This window comes from Neomonachus schauinslandi, unplaced genomic scaffold (assembly GCF_002201575.2).
Source record: "Neomonachus schauinslandi unplaced genomic scaffold, ASM220157v2 HiC_scaffold_49, whole genome shotgun sequence".
Classification (NCBI taxonomy): Eukaryota; Metazoa; Chordata; class Mammalia; order Carnivora; family Phocidae; genus Neomonachus; species Neomonachus schauinslandi.
This window is the reverse complement of record NW_025408751.1, coordinates 15,666-25,870: the sequence shown is the minus strand read 5'-3', so window position 1 is coordinate 25,870 and position 10,205 is coordinate 15,666. Positions and strand designations below refer to the sequence as shown.

The 10,205-nt window shown below is 60.8% G+C and overlaps 1 long non-coding RNA gene across 1 annotated transcript; it reads right to left on the bottom strand.

Moving 5' to 3' along the window:
* Positions 1 to 416: 416 nt before the first annotated feature.
* Positions 417 to 9,792, bottom strand: LOC110592592. The gene is made up of 3 exons (XR_002481114.1): positions 9,744 to 9,792; positions 2,247 to 2,299; positions 417 to 513 (listed from the first exon to the last, which is right to left on the bottom strand). It is a non-coding gene; the product is annotated as an uncharacterized LOC110592592 (long non-coding RNA).
* Positions 9,793 to 10,205: the final 413 nt, after the last annotated feature.

The window sequence follows — 10,205 nt, the reverse complement described above, 5'->3', positions numbered from 1 at the left end:
AGCGGCCACAGGCACAGCAGGCGGCACGGCGGACAAGAGGCCCAGGGGGAGGAGCCCCAGAGCACCTCCGTGAAACCGGTGGCCCAGAGGACCAGATGCACAGAGGCAGGGGACCCCGACCCCCACAGGCTCAGCAGCCACCCCGAGACACTCAGTGACTGCTTCCCATTTCAGCAACTCAGCGTCGTCCCAGTTACAGCGCTCCGTGTCCGCCACTGTCCCGCGCTCCACGTCCCCCCCCACTGTCCCCGTGCTTGGCGTCCCTCATTGTCCTCACCGTCGGTGTCCCCCCCCCGTCCCCCCCCCCCCCCCCCGCCCCAGGGCCCCCCCCCCCCACTCACCAGGTAGTTGTCCCCGTGTTTGGACTTCAGCATCCGCGTCACCTCCTGCAGGTTGTGCAGGTAGGACTCCTCGGAGCAGCCGGCGGGGAAGGACACCGCAATGATGCGCTCAGTGATGTAGGTGAGGTCCAGCTCGCGCCCGTCTTCCATGGTGGGGCTCAGCACCACGGGCCTAGGAGAGGGGGCCGGTCAGGAGCGGGGTGGGTCCCCGGAGTGGCGGACGCCAAGGCGCCCGCCCGCGCTGCTCACACGGGAGCCTCTGTAGTCTCTTCCACGTGGTCTCCGGTCACGGGAGCATACAAGCCCGAACGCCCTGCCCGGTCCTGTCTGCGGCACCACCAGCCACCCCAGCGCATACACGGCAGGAGAAGCACACTGTTCCGCTGCAGACGGAGCCCCTCGGGAGGGACCCTGGGGGGAGGAGCCTGGTCCTCCCTCCTGGGGTCGGGTCGGCGCCAGGTGGGGGGGAGCGTAAGGCAGGGGATGGCGAGAACAGAGGCCACCGCTGGGTGGCACCCATAGGGGCTCCTCGGGTCTCCGTGTCCCATCCTGGGGCAGCTGTGGAGGCCGCGGAGGGGACCCCTGGGAAGGGATGTCGGCAGCTGCAAAGACAGGGTGCCTCCCCTGGGAAGGAGAGGCGGCCGGGCCAACAAGCAGGGCTGTGTGCGGGCTCTCTGCTGAGGACACCTGGGGGGTGGGGGCAGCGGGTGGGAGGGCAGGGGTGCGGACGGAGGCAGGAGGACCGAGCTCTGGACTGCCAAGTTCACTGGGCCTGCAGAGGGGAGGGCCTGCCCACGGGCCCCAGCTGCACCTGCATCACTAGGAAGTGCTTGGGGACCGCGGCCGAGAGCCTTGCCCCTTCCGCCCCTTCCTTCTCCGGGAGGACAGGCCCTCAGGGCTGAGGGTGTTTGGGACGAGGCGTTGGGTCAATCCCAACGGGGTGACACCCCACGGCGAAACAATGGAGGGATGCAGGACACACGCAGGATGCTGGTTTTGGTCCCCGACTGTCACGGCCATGAGCTCTGGGGGTTTGTGACTGTTGTCTGTTTATTTACTGCCCCTTTTCTATGTGTTTCTCTCCTGATTTTGGAAAAATTCAAAAACATAGAAAACAGTTTTGCGAACCGCTCCGTACCCACCATCCGACTTCAAAATTAGCCCCCATGCCCCCCACGCCCTGCTACCTCCACCATCACCCTGCTTCGAAGAAATCCCAGACATTCTATCACTTCATTTATAAATATGTTAGTATTTCTTCCTAGAAGATAGAAGCTTTTTAGGAATACCTACAAGGTCGTTACCATACCTAAAAGAAGGAACATCAATCAGATCCAAGATCATAAACTTAATTTTTAAAGCTGATTTATTCAAATCAGGATGCAAACAATCACCAAGATTTTGTTTTGTCTACCTTATGCACTACAGAGGGACGCAAAAGAGTTTTGATTACTTTTAAAAAATAAATCAGGTTTTTTAAACATTGATTTAAAAAGTCACAATGCGCGTTCTCCGCCAACTGCAGCTCCTGAGGGACCGCCCCGCGGGGAGTGCTGGATATGGCCGTCCCAGCAAGCACCTGTCGGGGCGCAGGCAGACAGAGCTCAATGCACCTGCTGGGTTCAACCCTGCAACGCCCCCAACGTTCACTTGCACAATTATGCCACAGCTGTGCATGGAAAGAATCGCTTTCCCACAATCTGGGCTTTAATGCTGGGAGGCTGCACCCAGAAAAAGAAAATAAATAAAAACTTGATATGTACCGCCTTTGAACGTTTATTCCTAAAGTCAAAAAAAAAAAAAAAAAAGAAAAAGAAAACTTAAGATGACTATGGAATAAAGTAACACCAAGCTGACCCCGGGCAGGGACACACGGACGAGCTATGCACGGGGCTGGCCACTCACCTGGGTGGTCTGGCACGGCAGAGAGCAGTGGACGGTGCAGAACCCCCTGGAGCCTGCAAACGACAAAGCATGGGTCATTCTCGGTCCCCCTGTCCCCAGTCAGCAGCCCGCCAAGAAGGAAGGACACCGCCCGTCCAGTTTAAGGTGGGAAGTCAAACGCGGTGACCATGGGTTCATCCTAAGGCCAGGGAGGGTCTCCGGCATGTCAGGGCATCTCGGCCTGGGGATTGCGGACCCCCAGCCACACGCTCCCAGAACAGCCTGCAGGACAGGATCCACGGTGGGATGGACCCACAGGGACGGACCTGTCCCTGTATACAGGCAGCGCTCGACCAAGGTCACGGTTACCATTAACTTTACCGTTAGTATATACTTGAAAAAAAACGACTAACCACTGTGTCTATGGTTTAAGAAGCCCATCGAACAGGGAAAAGCTCCAGCTTGCTTTACAATTTCCACGACCCTTCCGTGTGCCTGTGTGTTAACGCAATACCCGAAGGCTGCGTATGTATGACTTCGGGACACATGCCCAGCCACTACGTGAGTAAAAATCACTTCCCCATTCCAGCAGCGGGGAAACCAAGGCTCAAGAGGTGTGCAAGGCTTTGCCCAAGACGGCAGAGGTGGGGAGAGCCCTTCCCCCAACAGGGCGGCTCCTCTCTGGGGCCTGCCACGTGTCCTGGCCCTGTTCTGTGGACCAGCCAGGGCGCAACCCCCCCCCCCAGAAGGGGGGTGATGCTGGGAATGTGCGCGGCAGGACGCCCAGATCCCCCAGCCCTCCCTCTTGCTTCCCGCCAATCCCGGGCCTGGGGAACCCTTCACAGGCTCGGACACCCCACTTCACCAGCACCCCACTGGGCACCCAGTTCATCTTGGCTACTTCGGGAATGGAGATGGACACTCCCCAGAAGTCACACCAACACCGTGCCTAAGCCAACTGCAAACCAGAGGCCGTGATCCGGGCCCCCAGGCAGAGACAGGACCTGGAGGGCGCCCTCCTCCGCACACAGAATGCCTAGAGTTTGCCCGCTGGCTGTCCCTGGCGGACACATGCCTCTCCTACGTGTCCCCTTACAGATGAGTCTGGGGGCTGACTGAGCCTGCTCCCTTGGTGCCAGGACCCCAAGCAGCACAGGACAGCGGCCCCCAGGAGGTCAGGGAGGCTGGGCACACTCTCCCCGAAGCAGCCCTGAGGGGTCCCAGCAGGCCCCCAAGAATCCCCACCCGCATCGCTTGGCATGGATGGATGGCAGATGGATCCATGACAGACAGATGATAGGCACATAGACACATAGATACGTGTGTGAAAGGCAGACTGCTGAACACACACATGCGCGCACACATACACACACATGCACATGCGCACACATGCACACACATACATGCACAGACATACATGCACACACGCATACACACATGCATGCACACACGTGCATGCACACAGACATACACGCATGCACACACATACACACATGCACGCATATACACATGCACACGCATACACACATGCACACAGACACGCATACACACATACACACATGCGCACACATGCACGCACATGCACACACGCATGCACACACGCGCACACATACACACATGTACACGTGCACAGGCATACACACATGCACACATGTGCACACATACACAGACACACATGCACACGCATACACATGCACACAGACACACGTGCACACATGCACACGCGCACATGCATACACACATGCACACAGACACGCGTGCACACATGCACACACGCACATGCATACACACATGCACACAGACACGCGTGCACACATGCACACGCATACACACATGCACACACATATACATACACACGTGCGCACATGCAGACACACATACACATGCACACATACACGCATGCACACACACACATATGCACACAGACACACACACAGCGAGATGGGAAGGCCGGGCCTGCCCACCCTCCCATGGCTCCTCACGCCTACCTGCAGCCGCTGCACTGTGCCCTACGTCAATTTAGACCAAACGGATGTGCACAGACCGAAAACCACCAGACACGGGCCGCGCACGTAAGTGTGTGAATAAAGCACAGATACCTTCCCAACCCCCCCATCACCCGAGGGGATGACGGGCCAGAACCACCACTCACCGCCCACACCCCCCAGCCCTCGGGTGATAGCTGCAGCTCAGCGTGGAGGGGCTGGGGGTCCCCGCGGGGAGGGGGTCACCTGAAGGGAGTGTGTCTTGGGCAGAGCACAGCCGGTGCCCGAACCCTGAAGTGGCATCATTCTGTACCTTGGGGACAGCGAGGGGACGGGCGTGGCCAACAGGTGATGCAGGGGAAGTGACGGGGGTCCCAAGGACAGAGGTCAGCCGGCCCTAGACCCCGGTCCGCTGTTCCACCAGCACGGTGTCCCCTGAGGGCTGATGAGGTCAGCAAGCACGGCCCCACCTGCCGGGATACCTGGCTTCCAGCAGGAACCCCAGGAAAGCAGACGGGACCGTCCTCGCTGCACAGCCTGGGAAAAAGGCGTTCGGGAAGATGGTGTTGTAGCAACTTCTCATGCCAAACTCGAGACTTCTTCAATCCCCCGGCCCTGGTGGCCCACAGCCCGTGCTGCCGACCTGTCCCCGGGCCAGACCAACATCAAGGAGGTCGGGAGAGCTTCTCCTGGAGAGCTGGTCCCGTGGAGCAGCCAGGCTCTGAGACTCGGGGTGCACCACCACCCCCCAATGGGGGGAGACCTAGCCAAGCAGACGACGCACCAGTGACCGGACCCGGGGACGCTGGGATACACTGGGACAGCAGCCCCTCGGCTGCCGGGAAGGTCTGCCCGGCAGCGGACGAGAGGCACGCCCCACCAACGTGACGGGGCAAAACTTGCCCGCACACGGCGCTGGTCAGAGGGGGACACGGGGCTCCCTGTCTCTGTGCATCTTCACTCAAAAGCGAAGAATCTACCTGCTCTCGGGGCTCAAAAATCAGGCCCCTGTTTATACACCACAGCACAGTTCGTGGCTTAGGAACGACCCAGAAACCAACTTAGTAAAAGTCTACTGGTCCCTTGCTCACCAGAACCCTACACCCTAACCACGTTCGGGAAGTTTAAGAAAAGCTCTCTTGCGTGCAGACCCCAGGCCTCCCGAGCTGCACGTTTCTCTTGTGTGCTTTTGCAAGAGGAGAGCGGCCCGCCCACCTCCCTCGGGAGCCTTCCAAGGACACGCCAATCTTTCCGGACCGACACCACGTCTGGAGAGATAGCAGGTGTTTCCTGCACTCCTGTCTGGTCCCCACCTGCCTCGGCCCGGCCCAGCCCCCTCCACCCCCGGCCGCTTTGGCACACGCTTATCGCAGCCTGCAACTTCTAAAGGCACCACGAACCCCGAGAGCAAGGGGGTGCCAGTGGAATCTGTGGCAAAGGTTACACCTGCAACAGGTAAACCGCAAAGCCCATGCTGCCGCATCTCGGCAATGGCCCGGGAGCTCCCCCGCTGGACCCCAAAGCGGTCCTGGGCCCCCGGTGAAGTCACTGGCCTCCCTAGCCATCTGGGGCCAGCCCTGCCGTCCGGGACACACCGGCAAGCAGCAAAGCAGGCGTTCCACCAAGTAAGCAGTCATTCCATCGGCCTGGAGGGGCTGTCTTGCTCAACACGCTTTTGCAATTATCGACCCTCATTTCTTTGGCTAATGATGTGACTTTTATATAAGAAACAGGCACAGCGAAAGCAATTTTGCAGCCGTGGGACATCTTTCGGAAGGGGACGGGGACCACCGTGAGATCTGCATGTAGACACAAGTGTCTTTTATTAAGAGAGGCCCACTGAGCCTGGTGCTCGCTTCCGAGTCGGTTTCCCCCGGGGCCAGAAGGCAGGGCTGGATGCCTTTTCTTGGGTGGAGCTGGTCCAGGCTTTGTCAAGGGACGAGGCTCCTCGGGCAACACGGGCTCGGCCACTTTGCACCCTATGATCGTGGGCAGGTCCTTCACCTGCCCCAGCTTCAGCCACACTCCTTGTCTTCCCAGAACAGGAACCCCAGTCCCTACCTCACCTGGGGGTGAGGGACCACGCAAGGCTGGCAGGAAACACCTGGCCCGTCCTCCAGAACCCCACCCTCCTCCAGAACCCCACTCTCCTCCAGAACCCCACCCCCACCGCCCCATCCTACAGAACCCCACACCCTGCAGTACCATGGCTTTGCAGCTCATAACCTGGCCCCTCTCTAAGAGGACAGACCCACGGAAGGAAGGCTGGGGAGCTGTGCGACTGATCGCTGATCTTGTCTGGGACCTGATCAGCAGGATGGCAGGGAGCCCATCCCCCCTTTCCCCTCTCCGTGGGCACCACTGGGTCTGTAGCTAAAGGATGCCCAAAGTCAGGCCGTGTGGGCACAAGACGAATGCTCCGAAGCCCTCACTGTAAGATTCAAGGCCTGCATCTCAGGGAAGAACGCACAGGGCACTGGGGTCGGGGCACCGCATTCCCCCCTAAACAGGACTGCTGTCCAGGCCAAAAGACACGACTGACGTGTGGATCTCCCCATCTCGTATCGCAGCGGCAGCTGATGCTCTCCCATGGGCTTCCGGGAAAAGGGACACTGAAACAAACATCTGCACCCATGCCTCGTGGCTAGCAGAGCACAAGGGCCACCCGGCTGGCTTACAGAAGGACCGGGCTCGGGGGGCAGGGGTGGGGAGGGCGGTGAGGACAAGCCCCGGACGGGAAGGCAGAGGGAGGACACTGACTGCAAGCCCCCATCACACGGCGGGTAGAACCACACCACGCCCCTCTGGGGGCTGTGACCGCAGGGCCACACAGGGATGGCCAGTCCTGCAAGGGAAGGAAGGCCTGTCTCTAAGTGTCCGTGTGAGGACTCTGAAGGCTCCGGCTGTGTGACCTTGGGCAGGTGCCTCGGGCTCCTCATCCGTAAAATGGGCTACTAGGTACAGCCAGCCCTCTGCAGGGGCGCTGTGGGGCCAGAGCAGGGTGGGCGAGGAGCAACGCGTCGTTAGCATCTGCGATTCCTGCGTGTTCTCGCGCAAACCAGGAGGACGGAGCAGACCTGCCTAAGGAGACTCACGCAGTGGCAGTGTCCCCATGTGGGCTGGCGTGGGCACCAGTCCTGCATGTGGACGGGAGCTAATGCTGGCGCCGTGCCCCCATATCCCACCGCTGTGGGCAAAGGGCAGCCTCTCTCTCTCCACTCCTGTCCCACAACCCTCCTTCCAGTCCCCCAAGCACACTCCACCCCTCCTGCCCCAGGACCTTTGCACATGCCCTACAGGTCTGGAATGCTCCCCACCCACTTAGGCAAGCCTCACCTGCTTAGCCTAACCTATTAATCCTAGACCTCTCAGCTCACACATCGCCTCCCCAGCGAAGCAGCCCCTGATCCCTGGTCCTGTTTATAGTCCTGTGAGGGCCCAGATCTCAGCTGCACAGAAATAGCTGGCTGTGTGCATTCTTGTCCATGCTCTGCACCCTCTGCCACGAAGACCCGCAGGGGCACTGGCTCCCACGTTCCGCTCAGCCTTTGGGGCCACATCCTGTCCCTAGCAGTGGGCGGAGCACGCGGTCTGCAGGAGGAAGGAGGGAATAAGCCAACCGCTAACCTCAACATGTCCGACGGACGATCTGGCCATGTCAGAGGCACAGAGATCCTGCTTTTGCGTTTTGGTAATAAGTACCTGGTTAGCTTTATTCTTAGGATAACAAAAGTCAACGTACCTGAGGGGCCTGAACAGACTTAGCACCTCAAAGAGCAGCAGAGTGAAAAGTAGTCTGCGCGTCCTCCTTGGCAAGGTCACGACACGGGGAATCGACGACATTGGGGAAAGAGACTGTCCCCTGCAGAGCACAGACCTTGGAGACCGAGGAAGGCTCACAGAACAGCATGGCTCCCCGGCGCTGTCCAATGCGCGCCCTGCTCACGGACGGGGGGCCACCCTAACAGCGTTCCCGCTAATGCTCTCCCCTGGAATCTCCCGCAACCACACTGTGCGCAGCCTCACGGGAACATCCCTGTCCCTGAAGACAGGGACCTGGGGCAGGGTGTTCTTGGCCAGGCAGACTGCTGAGCCCACCAGGGAGCTCACCCCTCGCTCCTGCTCACATGGAGGGGAGGGCAGCACCAGGCCCCCGGGGCTGGAGATGAAAGGCTGCATGCACCCCTGCTTCCCGCCTCCCCTCACCCTCTCTGGCTCTTCGGGGAAGAGCAAAGAGCGTCCCTTTGCAAGGTGTGAAACGCAGGGAGGACGCCAGGGGCCCCGGAGAAGTGGGGCCCGCCGTGCTGATGGGCCCTGAAAACCCCAGCGGGAACAGTTCCGTAAAAAGGAACAAAAGGGACGATTGCGTAACTGAAGCCAGATTTACAAGGAAGCAGGGCCCCTCGGGCTGGGGGCCGGGCAGGGAGCAGGCCAGCTGTGCCCTCGGGAAGGAGGCACCCACGGAAGCGCGCCGCACAGGCAAATGGAAAAAAATACGTGGAAAACCCTTTTCAGAAGCAACCACCAGCCCCGCCCGGCTGCCACACCTGAAGGTCATGTCACTCACCCACGGCCTGGCAGGCGGGCTGCAGGGGTCGAGCGCGTCCCACTCCGAGGCCCGGGTCTGAAGCCAGCCCTGCGGCTCCCCGGGGCTGCCTGGCCTTGGAGAGACTGACGCAACCCTTTGTGACTCAGTTTCCTCCTCTGGAAAGCGGAGGTGTCGCCAGGATTCGATAAGGAAATAGGGTATAGGGCTGAGAACAGGAGCTGACCAAACACAAGCGCTAAATAAACATCAGCCGCGCACACGGCCGTCGCATTTGGGTGCCAGGTGGGCGGGGGGGTCTGGCCCCAGAAAGGCAGCCCCCCCCCCCCGGGAAGTCCACACGGAATGCAGCGCCCGGTGCGACCACGGAACCACCCATGCCACCCAAGAAACAAGACGCCCACGAGCAACCTTCCCAAAGCCGGCCAGACAGACAGACACTCCTCCCTTCCAGAAGGAGAACACCAGAAACAAAGTCATTCTCAGGAGCGCCCACCTCGAACTGTTCTTAACGCTCTCAACCCCAGGCGGCAGTTCCTGGGCACTCTCCAGGAAAGACACACCAGGCTCAAGTTAGGAAATGACAACAACGTCACTTTGTCCCCAAGCTCCTCTGAGAAGCAAGGTCTCGCTCAGTCTGAGATTTTATCTGTGATCATTTGTCACCAACTACTCAGAATTCTGGGGTGCGTAGGCGGGCCTGCACCATACGGACGGACACGGGACGCAGGACGCCGGGTGGGGGGAGAAGGCCCGCGGCAAGGAGGAAGGAGGTCCCCGGCACAGGGGGGCGGGGGACCGAGCTCTCACTCACCCCCGTCTGGGGTCCCCAGCAGGGGAAGCATCCCACGCAGCGCCACATGGAACTTTTACTGCCCCTTCGCTGCAGAACAAGGACGCGAGCGGACAGAGGAGGGGCGCCAGGGACTGACCCAATGCCAAGAGCACGCAGCAGCCCGCGGCGGCCCCACAGAGGGAGGAACTCACCGTGCTGCCGAGGGGCCAGCCAGGGCTTCTCCTTCCTTCCAGAAGCAGCTCCCTCCCACCGCCTCGCCCCTTCCCTGCTCGGAGTCCCGCGCCCTCTCCGTGCGCCTGGCCTCGGGGCGGCGGGGCCGAGAGCAGGTGGACAGTGCCCGCCCCGCTGCGGCTGGGCAAGTCTCAAGGGCAGCCGTGCCAGAGCCGGCAGGCACGCCCAGCCCCAGCGGCAGCACGCACGCCTGCACGCAGGGCAAAGGAACTGGCTGCCCGGCCTCCTGAGGCCCCGCAGGGCCCACGGCCAGCAGGACAGGCCTCGCTGGGCGGGGGCCATGTCCTCAGGACCCCACACCCGCCCTCCGGGGGGGCGTCGACACAGGGGCCCAGAGAGGGGTCTCCGGTGTCCAAAGAGCCCCCCGCCCCAAGACCAACCGACCACAGATTGATTCCTGGGTGGGCAGGTCGCCCGCCAGC